We start from the raw sequence: 23,761 nt of genomic DNA, 5'->3' as shown, positions 1-23,761 counted from the left end.
ACTATAAAACACTTTCCTAGCAGAAAATGGCTTCTGAGAGCAGGAAAGAGAAACAAAATTGTCAATAGTTCATACATTTTAGCTCTGGCATACTTCAATGAATGTGTCATTGAGCAAAAACAAAAAAAAAAACAGTAAAAACTTAAAAAGTAGATTTAAATATAACATAAAACCGTGGAATGTCTTAAAAAGTCATTTTTTAGGAGAAAGAGGATAGATACAATGGTTTATTTCATTAGTTTATTTTCGCCTCAGGTGTCCTTTTAACAGGATTGTCACCATTAAAATCAAATTTCAACAGCAACTGGTCTGAGTGTATTAAGTGATAAAGATGCTAATCCTGCATTCAAATATTCCAAAACTTTCTCTGCTGTTATGGTTTAGAGTTATCACATAATTTAGGAGCACTGGCTCTTTAATAGTCAGTGCCAAACAGTTGAATGCTGGGGGTTCTTTTTATCTACAATATATTACTCCTCTCATTTATTTCCCTGCCTAGCTGCCTATCTGAAACTCGATCCTCTGCTCACTTGTGTTTACACGCAAGGCTGAGGTGACTCAGCGAATGGAGATAAAAAAAAGTTAAGGGCAGAAATGACACCAGGAATTAGCCTCAAACTTGGGCAAAAGACATGGTTCCCACCAGGAACAGAATTCTCTTCATTTACTATATAACATTCACTGAAATCAAAACATGGACAGTACAATACATGTGTTATGCAAGCAGATCAAGTATTTATCCACTTATATACGTGTTTCTTTTCCCTGGCATAGTATGGCTAATCCTACTGCTTTAAGGACTTTTTCATCCAAGTAATAAAAAGGTTGGCTCTCTTGAGAGCAACACACTGTAATCTGCTTCAAAACCAGAATTTCCAGATGTTCTCGGATATAACCACTGTTTCTAATATCAACAGACAACATAGGCTGAACTGTTTTGCTGTCAAAACTTTGTTGGAGAAATTATGCTCGAAGGTGGAGTTCAAAATTCAGTTATCTCAGAAAACATCTGAATGAGACTGAATGTTGAGCCCAATTTCCTCCTGAGTATGGACACAGTGAGGAACAATTAGAACCTGTGATGATGGATTTGTTTTTCTTAAGCAATCATGTAAGGTAGTGGATCACTGTAACTCAATCTAGCGTTAAAGTGTACCTGAGGTACTCATCTCAGGAGAGGGATACCTGTGGATCCTAAAAAGGCTTCCTCTGTCCTCCTCCGCAGGCCCATACCAGCGCAGGGACCCTTAAAAAAAGAGCTTGTCAAAACACGCTCGGCTTTCTTTGGAAAAAGCCAGGGCGGATCGGGCTCATGCTACTGCACATGCCACCTGCACAGTAGCATGGACCCAAATGGGCTTGTCATTTTCTGCCAGGGCCCATGTGGGCTTTTGCTACTCTGCAGAGAGAATCAACAGATAAGGAATGACGAGAAGAATATAAAAGTCTGGCAGCAGCAGGTAAGATAGCTTGTAGAGGCAAGCGTCTAATTAGAGGAATTCCAGGCTGCAGTAGTCCAGATCAGATCACAGCAATTGTGACGGCCTTTATAAATTCAAAGGAATGTGTTTTTTTTTTGTTTTTTTTTAATATTGCTCGAATTTGTGCATGTCTTTCATTGGTTTCTTGTGAACAAACAGGACCTTCAATAGCCATGGTCACATGACCCATGCTCTGCATGAGCCAGGGTTCTTAGGGCCCAGAAAGCTCCTACATCTATTGGCCACACCTCTGGCCTATAGGTGAAAGAACACAATAGCATGGGTGTGAGTACTGGAAGCTTCCATATTTAATTGCTGGGGAAGGGAGTTGCAAGTTTTAGGGGCGTTTTGGGAGTGGGTAGAGAGGATCAAGAGAAGAATAAAAAATAGTGGAGATGGACTTGAAGTGAGAGTGGTTGTGAGGCTGCCATGTTTATTTCCTTTCAGAAACCAGTTGCCTGGCAGCAGTAGTGTCTGAATAACACCAGAAACAAGCATGCAGACAATTATGTCAGAAACATCTGATCTGCTGCATGCTTGTTCAGGGGTCTGTGGCTACAAGTATTAAAAGCAGAGGATCAGCAAGACACCCAGGCAGCTGGTATTGCTTAGAAGGAAACAGAGTGGCAGCCTCCATATCACACTCACCTCGGGTTCATTTTAAAAGTTTTTAAATCCTCCAGTTTGGAGAAATGTGTTTTCACAAGACATGACAGATCAAAACAGCTTTATGAGAGGTACCGTAATTAAAGCCCATCTAGGTTGTGCAACACTGCCATATATGTCTCTCTCCCCACAGTACCGCTTGTAAACGCACCAGTGGGATGAAGCCTCCTCTTCACCACACAGCCTGATTCCAAACCCTTTCACTGTTAGCCTGTGAATATGGAAGTAATATAAGTGTTAAGGTGCCCATAGATCTAGCGATGATGGGCAGATTCAACCAAAAGACAAATCTCTCTCTTATTGAATCTGATAAGAGAGAGACACCACCGGCCGATTCCCGATCAATTTCATGCTGAAATCGATCCGGAATCGGCCTTGTGCGTGTGCCTCTCTAATGTAAATGTCCCCCCGGTGCCCGTCAATGTATACATTACCTCTCCGCAGCGTCACAAATTGTAGAAGAGAATGAAGCACACCTCTAAATTCGCTTGTGATGTGCCACAGCAGGACCTAGGCAGCACTCCCGGTCAGAGTCTTGAAGCAACGGATAATGCCGGGAACCATCAAGTTTCTTAAAGAGGAACTGTAACGACAAAACGTCCCCTGGGGGGTACTCACCTCGGGTGGGGGAAGCCTCCGGATCCTAATGAGGCTTCCCACGCCGTCCTCCATCCCTCAGGGGTCTCGTTGCAACCCTCCGTGCAGCGGTGACGTCAATATTTACCTTCCCGGCTCCTGCGCTCTGACGGCTGTCGGCTCCGAAGTAGGCGGAAATACCCGATCGTCGTCGGGTCTGCTCTACTGTGCAGGCGCAAGTTTCCGGCGCCTGCGCAGTAGAGCGGACACGACGGAGATCGGGTATTTCCATCTATTTCCGTACTGAAAGCAGCCACAGCGCCCCCGCTGGAGCCAGCAAAGGTAAATATTGAATCTACAGTCGGGTCTGTCGCCGGCTGTTCGGAGGGCTGCAGCAAGACCCCCGTGGGACAGAGGACGGCGTGGGAAGCCTCATTAGGATCCGGAGGCTTCCCCCACCCGAGGAGAGTACCCCCCAGGGGAGGTTTTTGATGTTACAGAGTCTATTTAATGCTCTTATTTTCAGATAAACATTACAGCCATCATTGCAACGTTTCAGAGTAACAACTCCTTGATCAAGCTAAGGTGCATGTAAATGCAGCTTAGCTTGATAAAGGAGTTGTTACTCTGAAACGTTGCAATGATGGCTGTAATGTTTATCTGAAAATAAAAGAGCATTAACAAACTTGATGGTGTCGGCGTTATCCGTTGCTCTCCGCAGCATCACACACACACTTACTAGGAAACCACGTGGGGAGCGCATGTATGCGGAGACAGAATCCCGGAAGCCAGAGGGGGACAAGCGGAGGCCGCAGAGAGGTAATGTATACATTGACGGGCACATTTATATTAGGGGGACAGCGTCGGGGGTTTAGTCACTCTCCTTGATAGTTACCGCCTCGCACCCGATCAAACAATATCTTGCAGTATGCGCGATCAAGAATGCAACCAATTTTCGTCCCAAATCAGTCAGGCATGCACTTGGCAGCACCGATTTTCATCCAATTTGATTATAATAATTGAATTGGATGGTGAATCGGCCACCAAGTCGCCTGATGTATGGTCACCTTTACTCTTATTCAATGCTCAAATCAATAACATTCCATGGAATCCTCCTTTAACGCCAGTTACAGTTTTTATTATTTTTGCGATTTGATATGTTTAATTAAAATAATAGTTTTTTTATTACAGATATTTAACCACTTGATGACCGCAGTGTTAAACCCCCTAAAGACCAGGCTGTTATTGGCAGCACTGGGCTGTGCAGGCTTTTCAGCCTCCTGCACAGCCCAGCTAAGAAGTATGGCGATCGGACTCAACTATTTTCCTAAGGGGACATACTGCCGGAGGGGTCCAATCGCTGCTGTAATTTTTTTTTCTCCTCAGCCTGTATCAGGTTGTTCATCTCTCCCTCCCTCCTCCCCTTCGTGCAGAGAGTTGAACAGGATGGCGATCCGTCCTGTTCTGCCTCTCATAGGCATCAGCCTATGAGAGGACGGCGATCCTCGGCCAATCAGAGGCCGGGGATCGCCAATCTCGTGCAGCGCTGTACTGATGTAAACAAAGGGGATTTCTTTCCCCTTTCGTTTACAAGCAGCCTGCTAGCCGCGATCGGCGGCCAGCAGGCTATTCACGGAACTCCGCTCCGTAAACGGGCAGGGAACGATCGCGCACGCGTACAGCAGTTCCCTGCCAAACTGCAGCTCTAGGATTTGACGCCAATTGGCATTAGGCAGTCCTGGGGCAGATCTCTCAGGCTTTCAAAGAGGCCAAATTGTTGGTGCTCGTATGGCAGGCGCTACTGTAACAGAAACTGACCAAATGCTTGGCATTTCAAGAGGTACTGTCTCAAAAGTAATGACTGCCTTTGGAAGAGAAGGAAAAAACGTCCTCAGCAAAGCACAGTTGCGACCGAAAGTCGAAGTTGTCTGAGAGAGACCGTCGGACTCTAAATCGAATTGTTAGAAAAGCCCGCAAGACCACGGCTCCTAAAATCACTGCAGAGCTGAATGAACACCGTTTCCACAAAAAACGTTCGTCGGGAGCTGCACAAATCTGGATTCCACGGAAGAACTGCAATTAGAAAACCTCTGCTCTCAAAGACAAATGTTTCAAATCGTTTAGAGTGGTGTAGAAACCACCAGAATTGGTCCCTCCAGCAGTGGAAAAATGTGATTTTCTCTGACGAATCATCGTTTACCTTATTTCTGACCTCCGGCCAAGTGTACGTTTGGAGACAGCTGAAAGCAGCATTTCATCCAGACTGCCTTCTCCCAACCGTAAAACATGGTGGGGGTTCTTTGATGATATGGGGTGCGATTTCTTGGAAATCCGCCGGGCCAATGATTTCCCTTCATGGAAGAATTAACAGCCGAGGCTATTTAGGAATTTTGGGCAACCATGTTCATCCTATGGTACAAGAACGGTTTCCGGAGCAGAATGCTATCTTTCAAGATGTTAATGCCCCAATCCATACAGCTACAATTGTTAAAGAATGGAATAAGGAACATTCTAATGAAGTTGAGCATCTCATCTGGCCACCACAATCCCCAGACCTCAACATTATTGAGCATTTATGGTCGTTATTAGAGATTCAAGTAAGAAGTCGATTTCCACCGCCATCGTTTTAACTGAAGAATGGACTAAAATTCCTTTGGAAACAATTCACAATTTGTATGAATCAATACCTCGGAGAATTGGGGCTGTAATTGCCGCAAAAGGTGGACCTACACCATGTTAAAAGATATTTTGTTGATTTTCAGGTGTTTCCATTATTTTGTCCAACCCCTGTACATCTGCATTATAAACAATCTGATATCAGTTGGGCTAAACATTAGGCTGTGTTCCCACTTGTGCCAGAGAATTGGACATTTTTATTCCGTTCTCCGCTCATCGCTAAACAGACAGTGATCGGCTACTATTTTATGAATAGGAGTTGTTCACACTTGTCACTCTGCAATGGATACGTGAGATCCGTGGCAGTAAGTGGGCTGCACTGCTGTGCAATCCACGATACCTGATAATCCCTGGCAAGTGGATGCATTCCCCCGTATAGCCTATGGAGGGAGCGCATACACCCCAGGCTCCAGCCGGCCCACAGTGGACAATACACTGTCAGCTCCCACTGGCCGCACGTGGTCTGGCAACAAGTGAGAACGTGGGCCTTGAAGTCTGCATTTGGAACTACATGCTACTTTTCTTGTTGTAAGAAACCAGCAGGAACCTCTAAAACAATAAATGTGCTGCATTTTGTTAGCTAATAAGACGTTCTATTTACTCCATTGAAACCCTATTTTTGGAATTGTGGACTGTTAATCTTTATGAGGGGGAGGAGCTTAAACATTTTTGGCTTTATAGCAATCTAGATCTGCTGATTTTACAGCACAGTTAAAGTCCTGTGCTGCTGTGTCAGCTCCACTCAATGAAGATGTGTGTATATTTATAGCATGACTATGGCATCTGTCACCAACACTCTCTTACAGTGTGTCATCAAACAAGAGCAATAGGTGATTCATTGAAGTAAATGTACACCTACAACATGCTTGTGGCAATTTCTTATTCTAAAATTATCACCATTGTCAGAAGCTGGGACAGATATACCTGTAAATGATGCACTATACTCAATAAAAAATAATCTCTGCTCTGTAATATAGTGCCAGCATACTCTGGATTACTCTACAGCAGAGTTTTCCAAACTTTTTAAAAAGTAACATGAGGTGTGAGAACTATACAAGCTGCCATATTTATTTCCTTTTAATACCAGTTGTCCGGCAGTCCTGCTGATCGTTCTGGTCAGTAGGTCTAAATCCCACACCTGAAACAAGCATGCAGCTAATCTTTTTGATTTGTCATAAACATCTGATCTGCATTCTTGTTTGGGGTCTATGACTTAAGTTTTAAAGGGCCCATACACTGGTCGATTTCAGTCATCGATCAACATAATCGATTTAAAGGGAAGGTTCAAGCAAAATAAAAAAAATGAGTTTCACTTACCTGGGGCTTCTACCGGCCCCATGCAGCCATCCTGTGCCCTCGTAGTCACTCACTGCTGCTCCAGTCCCCCGCTGGCAGCTTGCCGACCTCGGAGGTCGGCGGGACGCATTGCGTACATTTTTACGCATTCCCGCTAGTGCAGGAACATTAACATTCCCGCTAGTGCAAGAACACATACATTTTTACGCATTACTGGTTCAATGCATAAAAATGTACGCATTAAACCAGTAACGCGTAAAAATGTATGCGTTAATGTTCCTGCACTAGCGGGAATGCGTAAAAATGTACGCAATGCGTCCCGCCGACCTCCAAGGTCGGCAAGCTGCCAGCGGGGGACTGGAGCAGCAGTAAGTGACTATGAGGGCACAGGATGGCTGCATGGGGCTGGTAGAAGCCCCAGGTAAGTGAAACTCATTTTTTTATTTTGCTTGGACATTCCCTTTAAGCCGATCGATTTGCTGTCAATTTGATCTACAGTGGGTTGCAAAAGTACTCGGCCCCCTTGAAGTTTTCCACATTTTGTCATATTACTGCCACAAACATGAATCAATTTTATTGGAATTCCACATGAAAGACCAACACAAAGTGGTGTACACATGAGAAGTGGAACGAAAATCATACATCATTCCAAACATTTTTTACGAATAAATAACTGCAAAGTGGTGTGTGCATAATTATTCGGCCCCCTTTGATCTGAGTGCAGTCAGTTGCCTATAGACATTGCCTGATGAGTGCTAATGACTAAATAGAGTGCACCTGTGTGTTATCTAATGTCAGTACAAATACAACTGCTCTGTGAGGGCCTCAGAGGTTGTCTAAGAGAATATTGGGAGCAACAACAACATGAAGTCCAAAGAACACACAAGACAGGTCAGGGATCAAGTTATTGAGAAATTTAAAGCAGGCTTAGGCTACAAAAAGATTTCCAAAGCCTTGAACATCCCATGAAGCACTGTTCAAGCGATCATTCAGAAATGGAAGGAGTATGGCACAACTGTAAACCTACCAAGACAAGGCCGTCCACCTAAACTCACAGGCCGAACAAGGAGAGCGCTGATCAGAAACAGTCAAGAGGCCCATGGTGACTCTAGACGAACTGCAAAGATCTACAGCTCAGGTGGGAGACTCTGTCCATAGGACAACTATTAGTCATGCACTGTACAAAGTTGGCCTTTATGGAAGAGTGGCAGGAAGAAAGGCATTGTTAACAGAAAGCATAAGAAGTCTTATTTGCAGTTTCCCACAAGCCATGTGGGGGACACAGAAAACATGTGGAAGAAAGTGCTCTGGTCAGATGAGACCAAAATGGAACTTTTTGGCCAAAATGCAAAACGCTATGTATGGCAGAAAACTAACACTGCACATCACTCTGAACACACCATCCCCACCGTCAAATATGGTTTTGGCAGCATCATGCTCTGGGGGTGCATCTCTTCAGCAGGGACAGGGAAGCTGGTCAGAGTTGATGGGAAGATGGATGGAGCCAAATACAGGGCAAACTTGGAAGAAAACCTCTTGGAGACTGCAAAAGACTTGAGACTGGGGCGGAGGTTCACCTTCCAGCAGAACAATGACCCTAAACATAAAGCCAGGGCAACAATGGAATGGTTTAAAACAAAACATATCTATGTGTTAGAATGGCCCAGTCAAAGTCCAGATCTAAATCCAATCGAGAATCTGTGGGAAGCTCTGAAAACTGCTGTTCACAAACGCTGTCCATCTAATCTGACTGAGCTGGAGCTGTTTTGCAAAAAAATAATGGGAAAAGATTTCAGTCTCTAGATGTGCAAAGCTGATAGAGACATATCCTAAAAGGCTGCATAAATCGATGAAAGATTGCACACCACTCGATTGAGGTGCAGGGACCCATCTAAGTCATATAGTAATCAAATCCAAAAGGTCCGCACACTCACAGGATAAACTTCCAAGTTTTTTATTCAGACAATGTGACAATGTTCCATTCCAATGACCAACGATTTGTTTCGGGGCCCGTGGGGTCCCCTTTGTCAAGGCAACACAAACAGAATACGTCACCATTCTGTTTGTGTTGCCTTGACAAAAAGGACCCCACGGGGCCCCGAAACGAATCGTTGGTCGTTGGAATGGAACATTGTCACATTGTCTGAATAAAAAAAACTTAGAAGTTTATCCTGTGAGTGTGCGGACCTTTTGGATTTGTATCCTAAAAGACTGGCAGCTGTAATTGCGGCAAAAGGTGGTTCTACAAAGTATTGACTCAGGGGGGCGAATAATTACGCACACCCCACTTTGCAGTTATTTATTTATAAAAAATGTTTGGAATCATGTATGAGTTTGTTCCACTTCCCACATGTACACCACTTTGTATTGGTCTTTCACAGGGAATTCCAATAAAATTGATGCATGTTTGTGGCAGTAATGTGACAAAATGTGGAAAACTTCAAGGGGGCCAAATACTTTTGCAACCCACTGTATCTGACTGGATGGAAAATCTAGGTCAATATGCTGCTGGCAGCAGATCGATGGCCAATAGAGTTGCGTTGGATCTAATGGTCCAATAATTCATTTAGATCGATTTCCAATAGATTTAGTTCTGAAATCTATTGGAAATGTGTTCCTAGTGTGTGGCACACATCAGATAGATTCCTGTCAGATTCGACCTGACAGGCATCTGACAGAAATCTATCTGATGGTTGAATCTGCTGCAAATCTGTGTATGGCCACCTTTAGAGGCAGAGGATTAGCAGGACAGCCACGCAATCTGCATTACTTAAAAGGAAATAAATGTCAGCCTCCATATCCCTTTTATCTCGGGTTCCCTTTAAAATACTACTGAAGAGAGAAGGATTTGGAGGCTGACCTATTTATTTCCTTTTACACATTGCAAATCACCTGGCTGTTCTGCTGATTCTCTCTCTCTCTAATACTTTTAGCCATAGACCCTGAGCAAGCATGCAGCAGATCAGATGTCTCCGACTGAAGTCTGACTGGATTAGCCTCATGCTTGTTTCAGGTGTCTAATTCAACTACTGCAGCCAAATAGATAGGCAAGGCTGCCAGGCAACTGGTATTGTTCAAAAATAAATGAATATAGCGGCCACTATATCTCTCTCAGTTCAGGTGTACTTTAAATTAGAGGCTGCTATGTGGGATAGCACTCATGGGACCAGATAGGACTGTGCAGCAGCATGTAACCTTTACATATGGCAAGCCACCCAACACCATCCTCACCTCCTCCTACAAACCCACTAGCATGCAGGACTCACACCTACACTGACCAGCCAAAACCAGCTACCCAAAACTGTGGGGTTTCCTCACTGGGCCATCAAGACAGCTCTGATTTTTTTTATTATTATTTAGTATTTATATAGCGCCGACATCTTACGCAGAGCTGTACAGTATATATATTGTCTTGTCACTAACTGTCCCTCAAAGGAGTTCACAATCTAGTCCCTACCATTGTCATATGTCTATGTATATATCATGTATGTAAAGTAGTCTAGGGCCAATTTTAGGGGGGAGCCATTTAACTTATCTGTGTGTTTTTGGGATGTGGGAGGAAACCGACGTGCCCGGAGGAAACCCATGCAGACACGGGGAGAACATACAAACTCCTTGCAGATAGTACCCTGGCTGGGATTCGAACCAGGGACCCAGCGCTACAAGGCAAGAGCGCTAACCACTACGCCACCGTGCTGCGAGAACCAGACAAAGCACCCTGGTGTGTGTGCGTGCGTGTATTCTCAATGGGAACATGACAGTAAACACCTACTCTGCTCTTTGTTTCATTTTTCACTGCTCAATCTTCTTGTAATCAGCTCTGACAAAGCCAAGCCTGCCCCCTTGTGGCTCTGCTTTCCTGCTATGTATCCTCATAGCAGGAAATCAGAGCCACAAGGGGGCAGGCTTGGGCTTGAAAAGACATCACAGAAGACTGACTCAGCTATAATCATTAGGGGGCAAAGCTAGACTGAATGCTCAGCCGGAGATTTTATCAGAGCTGATTACAAGAAGACTGAGCAGTGAAAAATGAAACAAAGAGCAGAGTAGGTGTTTACGGTCATGTTCCCATTGATATATATGGTAAAATACATGAGGGTGCTTCGACTCTGGTTCTCTTTAAGGTCCCCCTTCGAATGAAAGCACTAAAATTCAATTTTAAGATCGCACTCTCTCTTCACAGATCACAAGGACACCAACAATATAGTGGCAATTGTGGTGCCCCTTTCCACTAACGCGATCAGATTTTACCCAAAACGGAGCGTATCGCATGCTGCATTCTTCCTGCGTTTGTTAAAAATCAATGGAAGAGAAAGATATTTGCATACCAAAGAGGTTGCTATACGATTTTCTTGCAACTGCCTGTTTCATTTTATCTTTCTAATAAGTTGTGGGTATGACACACACACACACACACACACACACACACACACAATAGAAAAAAAAATGTGATCACATTGCAGTACATTTGTAATTTTCAGTGGAAAAGGACTCGAAGGCCTCTTTTACACTATGCTGATAAACTGACGCGTTTTAACTTTCCATAGCAGTGCATTGTAAAAAAAATAAAATAAAAAAGGTTTTAGGTAAAACACATTTATTGTGAAAGGAGCCATAGGGAAAGATGGACATCACCTTGCACATCAATTGACTTTTCATTTATAACTGACAGCAACTGATATAGTGGAAAAGGGCCCTAAAGGAATTTGCACACAGGTAGTTGAGAGTGATGCATGCTCCCATGGATCTGCTGGATGCTTGTACCTACACCAATTTGCCAGTTGTCCTTCCTTGTTATAACCACAGCATACCAGAACACACCACAAGACATGCCATTCTGGTGACTATCAGACCCAATCATCCAGCTATCACAATTTAACTGTTGTCAAAGTTGCTAAGATCATTTTGCGTGTCCATTATTTCAAGACATCAACTTCAAGCACCAACTGTTCACTCACTACCTAATATACTCCACCCTGTGACAGATGCTGCTATAACAAGATAATCAGTTTCATTCACTTCAACTGTCAGTGGTTTTAATGTTGTGGCTGATCAGCTCAAGTGTAAAGATAGAGAGAGGCTAGATTAAAAAAATTGTTTCAATTATGTCACAACTGACTGAGTGACCGCTACCATGCTACATCAGTCAGTGTGGCGGCTGCTATGATACAGGGGCCTGAGTGATCAATCAGGAATTTTACTGACAGTGTTTAAACAGAATTAAAAAAGTAAACAGCTCAGTGTGTAGAGAGTGTCCAGCCCATTAATGTCAACATTGCTAAACAGCAGTGATTGCTGTGCTGCTCCCACTGGATGCAAACCATACACAGCCAGCTTCCTGATGAGAAAGGAAAGAGGGCAAAAAGGCCTATGGCCTCTTTTCCACGGGCAGTTGAACTGTGTGCTCAGCAAGCAGTTATCAGGCACCGGTGAGCGGTTGAGAGGCATTTCACTGCCTATCAATTGTCCGCAGAAAAGAGGCCTAAGGCCACTTTTCCACGGACTGTTGATAGGCAGTGAAATGCCTCTCAAACTCTCACATCTGTTGAGCTGCTGCTACCTGGCAACTGCTCACTGCTGCCTGATAACGTCTTGCTGAGTTTGTGAAACCCCCGACTCCAGTACCCGGCGATTAGCGCAAATCACCCAAATAAGAACGGGCCCATAGGATTTAATTACACTAGCGCTTTCAAAGGCGCTAGTGTTTAAAGAGAGTCTGAAGCGAGAATAAATCTCGCTTCAGACCTCCTAAATAGCAGGGGCATTTGTGCCCCTGCTAAAACTCCGCTATCCCGCGGCTGCACGAGGGTCCCTGTCCCCCCAAATCCGCTCCGTAATGCGGGGGAGCGCTTCCGCATTGGGGCAGGGCTAACCGCCGCAGCCCTGCCCCACGTGCGTCTGTCAGCGCGTATCTCCGCCTCTCCCCCGCCCCTCTCAGTCTTCCTTCACTGAGAGGGGCGGGGGAGAGGCGGCGATGCGCCGCTGATAGACGCGACTGGAGGCAGGGCTGCAGCCATTAGCCCTGCCTCCAGGAGCGACCAAATGCACGACCAAGTCGTGCTGGGGTGGGTTTGGGGGTGAAGGGACCCCCTTTTTGCGGCGCGATAGCGGCGGTTTAGCAGGGGCACACGTGCCCCTGCTAACTTTGAGCTCTGAAGCGAGATTTATTCTCGCTTCAGAGTCTCATTAAGCGGTTTGCCAAAAATAGCCGGCAAAACGCTCAAGTGTGAATGGGCCCTTAGAGAGATTTTCTAAACATGCCTAGCGTTTTTTGGAACGTTTTTGAGTAGCAGATTTCATATTTCATATATTGTTACAGTAAAGCTGTTACTGAACAGCTACTGTAACAAAAACGCCTGGAAAACAGTTCAGATCTAGCGTTTTTCAGAGCGGTTTTCCACTTACCTATACTTTAACATTGAGGCAGAAACGCCTCAAAAATCTAAAAAATAAAAATAAAAAAAATGCTGCAGCCCCCGAGTTTGCGTTTGTGGAAATAACAAACCGCTCTGATGTGCACCATCCCATTGGAATACATTACCCAAGCTGTTTTCAAACCACTAGCGTTTTTAAAAACGCTCATGAACCGCTCTGGTGTGCGCCAGCCCTCAGAGTCGGAGTAATTTTTAGGTATCTGGAGTTGGAAGTTTCATAAACTCGGTCGGACGGACCCAAAAAAATCCCTCTTACCAAAATGTTTTGCAAAACAAAAGTTTGCCTTCTTAAAACAGAAGGTATTTGTGATTATTCATATTGAAGTGAGCATATAAGGTCTCCCATGATATATCTAGCTGAATTATGCAAAATGTAAAAAAATGCCTAAGGGCTGGAACCCACTAGTGCAATTTTGTGAGCATTTAGGGAGCGATTTCCCTAAATGCTCAGCTAAGGTAAATGGATGGGCCACATTCCACTGGAGCAATTGTAATTACCAAAATCGCAAACGCAGGACCTACAGCATTTTTACCGTTTAGCATTTCTGCAATGTAAATTATATAAACGCTGACATAATCGTATGTCAAAACCTACACAGAGCGATTTTGCTAGCATTTTTACATTACTGCACACTGCAAATAAGTTAAGATTGAAAGGACCAATCAGAATTAAAACCGCTAATTGCTGCATAATCGCTGGCAAAAAAGCTAACACTTTTTAAAAATGCTACCAAAATCGCTCATGAAATCTCTTACATACCCCTCATACAAAATGCTAGCGATTGCGATTAGCGATAGCGTTTTGTAGCGGGTTCCAGGCCTAAAGGTGCAATCTAGTGTCCCAGACGATCGACTGTCTGATCCCATTGTTGCGATTGTTCGGGCCCAACAGATGGGAAAATGATAAGCAATCTGATCAAGCTAAGGCTAGGGCCACACTTGGCAAAATTCACAGGCATTTTCTGAAAACGCACATAACTTTTCCCAATGCATAATCGCAGTGCACTGTGAGGAATGGCCCTGGACTAGGATACATACATTGGCCCTAGACTACGATATATACATATGCCTATGGAAGGGATTAGATTGTGAACTCCTCTGAGGGACAGTTAAGTGTCAAGACAATATATACGCTGTACAGCACTGCGAAAGATGTTAGCGCTATAAAAGTACTACATTATAATAATAATTCCTGGCAGTGTTGATGCAGGGATTTTATTTGGCTGCCAAGTGGAGTCAGGAAGGATTTTTTTTCGCTTGTAGGGCTTATTGGACCATGCCTTGTAAGGGTTTTTCGCCTTCCTCAGGATCAACAGGTATATGTGAGGGGGCGGGCTAGTGTTGTACCTTTTTTTTTTTTTTCTGGTTGAAGTCAATGGACGTATGCTTATTTTCAACTCAAATAACTATGTAACCATGATCTGTCAGGCAGATTGACTCAGTCAAGCCCAGGCCAAGGGCTTTTTTCTCTCACTTGCAATGCCCGCTCCATCATACCTCCTCCCTAGCAACAGAAAGCATCACTGGCCTACAGGTGTCTACATAGACTGTTTGCTCAACGTGCGCCGCCGTTGTCCCAACCCTTACGTTCCTGTTGTCACAGGGAATGCAATGACCACTGTGAATGTTTATAAGACTAAAAATAAAAACACCTGCTGCACCTGTTCATCTGTTCCCACAGAGACCTACAGCTGCCTGCTCACTCCCAGTCTGCCTAAACTACTTTCAGTACGCAGGGAGAGACTGCCTACTGTGTCAACTGAAGCCATGCCTCCCTGCTGACTCACAGCCAATCAGGAAGCACGGTTTCAGACTGACCGGGGAAGGTAGGAATAGGTAGTAGTAGGCTATGGAGGTGACAATGGGCTCTATTCACAATAAGCAGTTCGGTAAAATCATTTTGGACGGTAAAATACCTCCTGCGGTATTTTACACTTGTTGTCCCAAATTCACAAAAGCTTTTCCCCATGAGGCAGAAGTTCAGTAATTTACCAAAAAACATGCCTCCATTCACTAAGCCCTTGTTGGTAAGTGTCACTTACCAGCCTTCTAGCAGGGCAGCAGCAGGCAGGGGGGCTGTGTGTGTGACTCGGAGGTTTTCCAGACTGTGCATACGGTCATCCCTTTAGATGTGCTGCAGCCACTAGGGGGAGCTCTTCTGTGTACTACAATACAAATATGCACATCGAAAGGGATGCAGGGATGCCCTCAGAATTTTCAGCTTGTTCAGCTTTGATACAGTGAAAGACCCACAGGCATCACTATTGCATCCAATTACAGTGAGAAGCAGGCTGTGTGGCTCTCCCTATTGGCTGCCTGGCTCTCCCCAAAGGCTGTCTGCCAAGTTACAGCACAGAGAAAGCAGGGGGAGCCAGTTATCAGCTGCTGTGAGCTGGAGAATATTACCGAACACTTTTGGCTGGTAAATGAAGGGTAGAAATCTTTATGAATTGACATTTCCTGCGGCAATTACCGCACAAGTCGGTAATTTACCTCACTAGTTGGGAACAGTAATTTTCTGTGCGGTAACAGGCTTTGTGAATTGTAATTTGGGAAGGTGATCGGTAAAATCAGCTGTTTTCAGCATTACCAAATGCGGTAATGCTTTATGAATAGAGCCCATAGAGCTAACATTTGGAGCAACTAGCACTTTCCCCTTTTTATTTTCAGAAAACTGCAACTTTTTATACATTTTTTTTTAAAGTTGAATGTACAATTCATTTAAAATAATGATCTATATATAAGGCATATAAAAACTGTGCCTGGAGTTTGGGCTTAAGTTACCTGCCAGGGTCCCTTTCAAGAATGACAGCTGTGTAGGCTCAGTAATAAAATATACATTTAGCTTCCTTTAGCTTCTGGAGTTCTTTGCTTCCCTACCAGCTACAGTGTAGGCTCATCTCTGCTCAAGCCTAGCTTTGTCCAATTATCCTTTTTGTCCAACAGAAGACAGGTGGCCTTTAGGTACAAAAAAGTATACATGCCCGAGTGGAGCTGAGAAACTAGAATTAGGGCTGGTTCACTTGGACAGTTCTGAAACGATAAACAATGGCCTTGATGCTCATCATTTAAACACTGACCAGTCAGATAAATGGACAGCCATTGGTACGCTCGCTTATCAGCGTTTACCATCGTGTGCACAAATACCACATTTTGATCCCGACTTTCGCCGTCATCTGCCAAGTGCTTTGTCGATCCTGGGTGCATCATGTTGTTTCCAAGATCGTTTACCACCATGCTTAAGTGATGAAAAACGCTGTACGCCAGGAAGCGCCGCCGAAAGCCAACAAATGTTTTTTTGCAAACGAGTGAGGCTCGTGCCTGCGCAGTAAGCCATACTTTACAGCTGCGTAGTGCTGCCAAGTTCGTACACAGAGGGGAGCACAGCTGCGAGCAGTACTCAACATTAATGTTGAATACTGCCACGCAGCAGAAGAATGGCAGGCGTAGGAAGTTTGGATAAGCCTCTGTACCACCAGAGGCAAGTATATACATTTTGGCAGGCTCCAGGTACACAGTGGCGCTTTGACTTATACAACTTACACCACATACAACAATATTCCACTACATATATGTAAAATAATGGGTGTTGATTGCAGAATCAATCGACGATCTGCCCAGCTTGGACACAATGCGGTGTACACCCAATATTCTACATTATACCCATCTGGACAATAGCTGTTGTGCAGTGTACCCTATGCTGTGTATCAGTGCTGCTATAAGGTGCTCTGCAGTATACTCTATGCCGTGTGAGTGTCAGTCGTGCTATAAGGTGCTGTGCAGTGTACCCTATGCTCTGTATCAGTGCTGCTATAAGGTGCTGTGCAGTGTACCCTATGCTGTGTATCAGTGCTGCTATAAGGTGCTGTGCAGTGAACCCTATGCTGTGTATCAGTGCTGCTATAAGGTGCTGTGCAGTGTACCCTATGCTGTGGCAGTATCAGTGCTGCTATAAGGTGCTGTGCAGTGTACCCTATGCTGTGTATCAGTGCTGCTATAAGGTGCTGTGCAGTGAACCCTATGCTGTGTATCAGTGATGCTATAAGGTGCTGTGCAGTGTACCCTATGCTGTGCATCAGTGCTGCTATAAGGTGCTGTGCAGTGTACCCTATGCTGTGTATCAGTGCTGCTATAAGGTGCTGTGCAGTGTACCCTATGCTGTGTATCAGTGCTGATACAAGGTGCTGTGCAGTGTACCCTATGCTGTGTATCAGTGCTGCTATAAGGTGCTGTGCGGTGTACCCTAAGCTGTGACAGTATCAGTGCTGCTATAAGGTGCTGTGCAGTGTACCCTATGCTGTGTATCAGTGCTGCTATAAGGTGCTGTGCATTGTACCCTATGCTGTGTATCAGTGATGCTATAAGGTGCTGTTTAGTGTACCCTATGCTGTGTATTAGTGATGCTATAAGGTGCTGTGCAGTGTACCCTATGCTGTGACAGTATCAGTGCTGCTACAAGGTGCTGTACAGTGTACCCTATGCTGTGACAGTATCAGTGCTGCTATAAGGTGCTGGGCAGTGTACCCTATGCTGTGACAGTATCAGTGCTGCTATAAGATGCTGGGCAGTGTACCCTATGCTGTGGCAGTATCCGTGCTGCTACAAGGTGCTGTGCAGTGTACCCTATGCTGTGACAGTATCAGTGCTGCTATAAGGTGCTGTGCAGTGTACCCTATGCTGTGACAGTATCAGTGCTTTGCTGTGGCAGTATCAGTGCTGCTATAAGGTGCTGTGCAGTGTCCCCTATGCTGTGACAGGATCAGTGCTGCTATAAGGTGCTGTGCAGTGTACCCTATGCTGTGACAGTATCAGTGCTGCTATAAGATGCTGTGCAGTGTACCCTATGCAGTGACAGTATCAATGCTGCTACAAGGTGCTGGGCAGTGTACCCTATGCTGTGGCAGTGTCAGTGCTGCTACAAGGTGCTGTACAGTGTACCCTATGCTGTGACAGTATCAATGCTGCTATAAGGTGCTGTGCAGTGTACCCTATGCTGTGACAGTATCAGTGCTGCTATAAGGTGCTGGGCAGTGTACCCTATGCTGTGTAACAGTGCTGCTACAAGGTGCTGGGCAGTGTACCATATGCTGTGACAGTATCAGTGCTGCTATAAGGTGCTGGGCAGTGTACCCTATGCTGTGACAGTATCAGTGCTGCTATAAGGTGGTGTGCAGTGTACCCTATGCTGTGACAGTATCAATGCTGCTATAAGGTGCTGGGCAGTGTACCCTATGCTGTGACAGTATCAGTGCTGCTATAAGATGCTGGGCAGTGTACCCTATGCTGTGGCAGTATCAGTGCTGCTACAAGGTGCTGTGCAGTGTACCCTATGCTGTGACAGTATCAGTGCTGCTATAAGGTGCTGTGCAGTGTACCCTATGCTGTGACAGTATCAGTGCTGCTATAAGGTGCTGGGCAGTGTACCCTATGCTGTGACAGTATCAGTGCTGCTATAAGGTGCTGTGCAGTGTACCCTATGCTGTGACAGTATCAGTGCTGCTATAAGGTGCTGTGCAGTGTACCCTATGCTGTGACAGTATCAGTGCTGCTATAAGGTGCTGTGCAGTGTACCCTATGCTGTGACAGTATCAGTGCTGCTGTAAGATGCTGTGCAGTGTACCCTATGCTGTGACAGTATCAGTGCTGCTATAAGATGCTGTGCAGTGTACCCTATGCAGTGACAGTATCAATGCTGCTACAAGGTGCTGGGCAGTGTACCCTATGCTGTGGCAGTATCAGTGCTGCTACAAGGTGCTGTGCAGTGTACCCTATGCTGTGACAGTATCAATGCTGCTATAAGGTGCTGTGCAGTGTACCCTATGCTGTGACAGTATCAGTGCTGCTATAAGGTGCTGGGCAGTGTACCCTATGCTGTGTAACAGTGCTGCTATAAGGTGCTGTGCAGTGTACCCTATGCTGTGACAGTATCAATGCTGCTATAAGGTGCTGTGCAGTGTACCCTATGCTGTGACAGTATCAGTGCTGCTATAAGCTGCTGGGCAGTGTACCCTATGCTGTGTAACAGTGCTGCTACAAGGTGCTGGGCAGTGTACCATATGCTGTGACAGTATCAGTGCTGCTATAAGGTGCTGGGCAGTGTACCCTATGCTGTGACAGTATCAGTGCTGCTATAAGGTGGTGTGCAGTGTACCCTATGCTGTGACAGTATCAATGCTGCTATAAGGTGCTGGGCAGTGTACCCTATGCTGTGACAGTATCAGTGCTGCTATAAGATGCTGGGCAGTGTACCCTATGCTGTGGCAGTATCAGTGCTGCTACAAGGTGCTGTGCAGTGTACCCTATGCTGTGACAGTATCAGTGCTGCTATAAGGTGCTGGGCAGTGTACCCTATGCTGTGTAACAGTGCTGCTACAAGGTGCTGTGCAGTGTACCCTATGCTGTGACAGTATCAATGCTGCTATAAGGTGCTGTGCAGTGTACCCTATGCTGTGACGGTATCAGTGCTGCTATAAGCTGCTGGGCAGTGTACCCTATGCTGTGTAACAGTGCTGCTACAAGGTGCTGGGCAGTGTACCATATGCTGTGACAGTATCAGTGCTGCTATAAGGTGCTGGGCAGTGTACCCTATGCTGTGACAGTATCAGTGCTGCTATAAGGTGGTGTGCAGTGTACCCTATGCTGTGACAGTATCAATGCTGCTATAAGGTGCTGAGCAGTGTACCCTATGCTGTGACAGTATCAGTGCTGCTATAAGGTGCTGTGCAGTGTACCCTATGCTGTGACAGTATCAGTGCTGCTATAAGGTGCTGTGCAGGGTACCCTATGCTGTGACAGTATCAGTGCTGCTATAAGGTGCTGTGCAGTGTACCCTATGTTGTGACAGTATCAGTGCTGCTGTAAGATGCTGTGCAGTGTACCCTATGCTGTGGCAGTATCAGTGCTGCTGTAAGGTGCTGTGCAGTGTACCCTATTCTGTGACAGTATCAGTGCTGCTATAAGGTGCTGTGCAGTGTACCCTATGCTGTGACAGTATCAGTGCTGCTATAAGATGCTGGGCAGTGTACCCTATGCTGTGGCAGTATCAGTGCTGCTACAAGGTGCTGTGCAGTGTACCCTATGCTGTGACAGTATCAGTGCTGCTATAAGGTGCTGTGCAGTGTACCCTATGCTGTGGCAGTATCAGTGCTGCTGTAAGGTGCTGTGCAGTGTACCCTATTCTGTGACAGTATCAGTGCTGCTATAAGGTGCTGTGCAGTGTACCCTATGCTGTGGCAGTATCAGTGCTGCTATAAGGTGCTGTGCAGTGTACCCTATGCTGTGACAGTATCAGTGCTGCTATAAGGTGCTGTGCAGTGTACCCTATGCTGTGACAGTATCAGTGCTGCTATAAGGTGCTGTGCAGTGTACCCTATGCTGTGACAGTATCAGTGCTGCTATAAGGTGCTGTGCAGTGTACCCTATGCTGTGACAGTATCAGTGCTGCTATAAGGTGCTGTGCAGTGTACCCTATGCTGTGACAGTATCAGTGCTGCTGTAAGATGCTGTGCAGTGTACCCTATGCTGTGGCAGTATCAGTGCTGCTGTAAGGTGCTGTGCAGTGTACCCTATGCTGTGGCAGTATCAGTGCTGCTGTAAGGTGCTGTGCAGTGTACCCTATGCTGTGGCAGTATCAGTGCTGCTATAAGGTGCTGTGCAGTGTACCCTATGCTGTGACAGTATCAGTGCTGCTATAAGGTGCTGTGCAGTGTACCCTATGCTGTGACAGTATCAGTGCTGCTATAAGGTGCTGTGCAGTGTACCCTATTCTGTGACAGTATCAGTGCTGCTATAAGGTACTGTGCAGTGTACCCTATGCTGTGGCAGTATCAGTGCTGCTATAAGGTGCTGTGCAGTGTACCCTATGCTGTGGCAGTATCAGTGCTGCTATAAGGTGCTGTGCAGTGTCCCCTATGCTGTGACAGTATCAGTGCTGCTATAAGGTGCTGTGCAGTGTACCCTATTCTGTGACAGTATCAGTGCTGCTATAAGGTGCTGGGCAGTGTACCCTATGCTGTGTAACAGTGCTGCTATAATATGCTGTGCAGTGTACCCTATGCTGTGGCAGTATCAGTGCTGCTATAAGGTGCTGTGCAGTGTACCCTATGCTGTGACAGTATCAGTGCTGCTATAAGGTGCTGTGCAGTGTACCCTATGCTGTGACAGTATCAATGCTGCTATAAGATGCTGTGCAGTGTACCCTATGCTGTGGCAGTATCAGTGCTGCTATAAGGTGCTGTGCAGTGTACCCTATGCTGTGACAGTATCAGTGCTGCTATAAGGTGCTGTGCAGTGTACCCTATGCTGTGACAGTATCAGTGCTGCTATAAGATGCTGTGCAGTGTACCCTATGCTGTGGCAGTATCAGTGCTGCTATAAGGTGCTGGGCAGTGTACCCTATGCTGTGACAGTATCAGTGCTGCTATAAGGTGCTGGGCAGTGTACCCTATGCTGTGACAGTATCAGTGCTGCTATAAGGTGCTGTGCAGTGTAACCTATGCTGTGGCAGTATCAGTGCTGCTATAAGGTGTTGTGCAGTGTACCCTATGCTGTGGCAGTATCAGTGCTGCTATAAGGTGCTGGGCAGTGTACCCTATGCTGTGACAGTATCAGTGCTGCTATAAGATGCTGTGCAGTGTACCCTATGCTGTGGCAGTATCAGTGCTGCTATAAGGTGCTGGGCAGTGTACCCTATGCTGTGGCAGTATCAGTGCTGCTATAAGGTGCTGTGCAGTGTACCCTATTCTGTGACAGTATCAGTGCTGCTATAAGGTGCTGTGCAGTGTACCCTATGCTGTGTAACAGTGCTGCTATAATATGCTGTGCAGTGTACCCTATGCTGTGGCAGTATCAGTGCTGCTATAAGGTGCTGTGCAGTGTACCCTATGCTGTGACAGTATCAGTGCTGCTATAAGGTGCTGGGCAGTGTACCCTATGCTGTGGCAGTATCAGTGCTGCTATAAGGTGCTGTGCAGTGTACCCTATGCTGTGACAGTATCAGTGCTGCTATAAGGTGCTGGGCAGTGTACCCTATGCTGTGACAGTATCAGTGCTGCTATAAGGTGTTGTGTATCAGTGCTGCTATAAGGTGAGTACTGCACTATACATGCCTATAGCTGCCCCGCACACACATATACATACACTGCCTCGTCTGCTGCAGTAACCCCGGGGATAACCCTCCGAATCCTCCCGTCTCTTCGCTTCCCGGTGACGCTTCCGGTTTCGGTGATTCTCCCAACATTAGTCAGTGTGGGCGTGGCCGCAGAGGAAGCTCTGGCAACGCCTCACCCAATCACTGAAGCCGTCTAGGCGGAAGAAGGGCGTGGAAACAGCTGTCTGGAAGGGCGTGTCCAGCAGAAAGGGGCGTAGCCGGACGGCTAGACTGGGAGATGCAGGGGAAGGTGGCTGGACCCGTTTCCATGGTGATTATGGAAGAGATGAAGGCGGGGTTCGTGTCGCCATCTTAGTGCAGGATTAAAGAAAGGCTGTCAGAGGAAGGCGTGCCTCTCGTGTGTCACCATTTTGTTATGTGGCCTCTGCAGAATGAAGATTGAACACCTGTCCTGATTTCATGGGGCAGTGTCAGGCTTTGTGCATTTGTTCCTGGATATTCATGGTCCTGCATACTGACCTCCAGCAGTGCAGAAATGTGCTGCTCTGCTTCTAGGCCACCTGTTCTTTTGATGGGTACAGTACATATATTAGAATCCAGTCAAATAAATCCATTAAAGCGGACCTGAACTCAGAACTTCCTCTCTGCTCTAAAAGATAATCAACAGCATAATAACTTTTAATGAAAAACATTTGCTTTAAAGGGGTTCTGGGGGACACTTACCTGAGGCTTCTACCAGCCCCCTGCATTTGTAATGTCCCCCCAACGATTCGCCGGTACCAGTGTAAATCATCATCTGAGCCAACTGCGGCTGCACGCCCTTGGCCACGCTTACGATCGCTTCCACGCAAGTCATTGGGAGCTTACTGTGCAGGCGCAGTACAAGAAAACTTCGGACTGAGCCTGCGCAGTAAGCTCCCGTGCGCGTGCACTATTCGTCTTGATAGACGAATATCAGACCGGGACTGGCGGAGGGGAACCGAGGATCGTAGGAGGACGGCGCGGGACATGACAGCTGCAGGGCGCCGGTAGAAGCCCCAGGTAAGTGTCCGTTTTTATTTTCAACTCCCCCACAGAACCCAACTTGTTGGCGACCGCGTCACGCCGGCCGGCGTGGCCGCGGCGGCAGCCCCAGAACCGCCAATCGACATAAAGTCCTGGGCCTTCTTTTCGCAGGAGATTGCCGCTCGGAGACTGTTAGATGGCGACACCGCCGTCTGTAAACATAGTACAGCGCTGTGATCTACAGACATGGCTTTCCCCCTGGGACACTAGAGAGCGATCGGCTCTCATACGCTGAAGCCTATGACAGCCGATCGCCGTGATTGGCCGGCTGGGGGAGGGGGGGGGGGATTGAAACAGGCAGATTTAATAATAAAAAAAAAAAATTAACATAAATATTTGTATAAAAATAAACACTGGGGGGGGGGGGGGGGGGTCCCCACCAACAGAGAGCTCTGTTGGTGGGGAGAAAAGGGGGGATCACTTGTGTACTGTGTTGTGTGGCCCTGCAGCTTGGCCTT

The 23,761-nt window shown here is 46.2% G+C and overlaps 1 protein-coding gene across 2 annotated transcripts in view; it reads right to left on the bottom strand.

Annotated features, from left to right (window-relative positions):
* The window catches only part of LOC137561029 (PDZ domain-containing protein GIPC1-like), a 48,791-nt gene extending 26,410 nt beyond the window's left edge, over positions 1 to 22,381 (bottom strand). For both annotated transcript variants that reach the window (XM_068272244.1, XM_068272245.1), the window contains exon 1: positions 22,268 to 22,381. The gene's annotated coding sequence lies outside the window, so the exon portion shown is untranslated. The remainder of the gene's footprint in view (positions 1 to 22,267) is intronic.
* Between the last annotated feature and the right edge of the window lie 1,380 nt (positions 22,382 to 23,761).

This window comes from Hyperolius riggenbachi, chromosome 3, assembly GCF_040937935.1.
Source record: "Hyperolius riggenbachi isolate aHypRig1 chromosome 3, aHypRig1.pri, whole genome shotgun sequence".
NCBI classification, from domain to species: domain Eukaryota; kingdom Metazoa; phylum Chordata; class Amphibia; order Anura; family Hyperoliidae; genus Hyperolius; species Hyperolius riggenbachi.
This window is presented reverse-complemented; position numbering and strand designations above follow the sequence as displayed.